The following is a 1,078-nucleotide window of genomic DNA, read 5'->3' as shown; positions in this document are numbered from 1 at the left end:
TTCTGTAACTTATTTTGGTGTCATAGTTTCTCAGTAGGTCTTACTACATTAGAAAATTGTTGAGTCATTTCATTAGTTTAGAAGCACTTTGTGCTGAATCTTTCAAGGCATTTCTAAAATAGTTCTGGAAGAATTTAAACCCGTTCCCCATTGCTTTTCCTCTTTGTTATTTCCCTCTTTGTTTTTTAAACCCCTTATATTTTTTTTATTATATTTGTTTTAAATATGGAACACTTCATGAGTTTACCTGTCATCCTTGTGCAGGGGCCATGCTAATCTTCTCTGTATTGTTCCTATTTTAGTATACGTGCTGCCGAAAAGAGCACTCCCTTATATTTGTAATACTGGGTAAGGAGGCAGAAACGCACACATGGTAACCAGAAGCCTTATCCTCAACCCAGTTTAGATCCCAGTTTAGTATTTTTATGGCATTATGTATGTCAGAGGGGGACTTGTGCAAGCCTGGTCACCTACTCCCAATCCTTTATTTTTTTTTTCAAGATAGTCTTGGTTGGTTAGTCAGGTTGGCTTTCAACTCATGAAGATTTAATAATTTTATAAATGTTTTAGGTCTGAAGGTAGGCAAAAGTTGGAGATTTCTCAATTCATAACATATCCTACATAAAGGCTAGAGCAGCAAATAGAGAGGTAGGAGTGAGAAGACCTTCCTCTTGATACAGAAGTAGCCAAAGCTAAGAGGTAGGGAAGATACTCCCTAAGTGTAGGGTTAAGACAGCCCCTTTAGGGGGCGGGGTTTGCCTCGGGCAAATGCCTGCCAATAAATGGGCGTGGAGAGGCTGCTCGGGCCCCCTTTCCTTCCTACCTCCTGTGCCACGTGGGAACTTCGGTTCTGTAAGTTTATCATTAAAGTGTATCTTTAGTATCTGCATTGCATTTATTTACGCAGATACATTTGGCGCCCTCTCAGTGGGGCTTTGCCGAGACCCGGCCCAAATCGGAGTCTCTTGAGGCCCCCCCCCCCACCCTGGGCCACTGCTCTGGGCGAGCAGAAGCAGCTGAGATTCTGAGCGACTTGATTTTCCCTGCTGCTTGCTAGAGAATCAAGCGGGATGGGAGA

The 1,078-nt window shown here is 42.9% G+C and overlaps 1 non-coding gene across 1 annotated transcript; it reads right to left on the bottom strand.

Annotated features, from left to right (window-relative positions):
- Positions 1-219: 219 nt before the first annotated feature.
- LOC121433738 lies at positions 220-326 on the bottom strand. Its single transcript, XR_005972353.1, has one exon. It is a non-coding gene; the product is annotated as a U6 spliceosomal RNA (small nuclear RNA).
- Between the last annotated feature and the right edge of the window lie 752 nt (positions 327-1,078).

The sequence above is a fragment of the Microtus oregoni genome, unplaced genomic scaffold (assembly GCF_018167655.1).
Source record: "Microtus oregoni isolate MIOR12 unplaced genomic scaffold, Mior012 000040F_ref0000088, whole genome shotgun sequence".
NCBI lineage: Eukaryota > Metazoa > Chordata > Mammalia > Rodentia > Cricetidae > Microtus > Microtus oregoni.
Note: the sequence above shows the minus strand (reverse complement) of the source record. Positions and strands in the feature narration are given on the sequence as shown.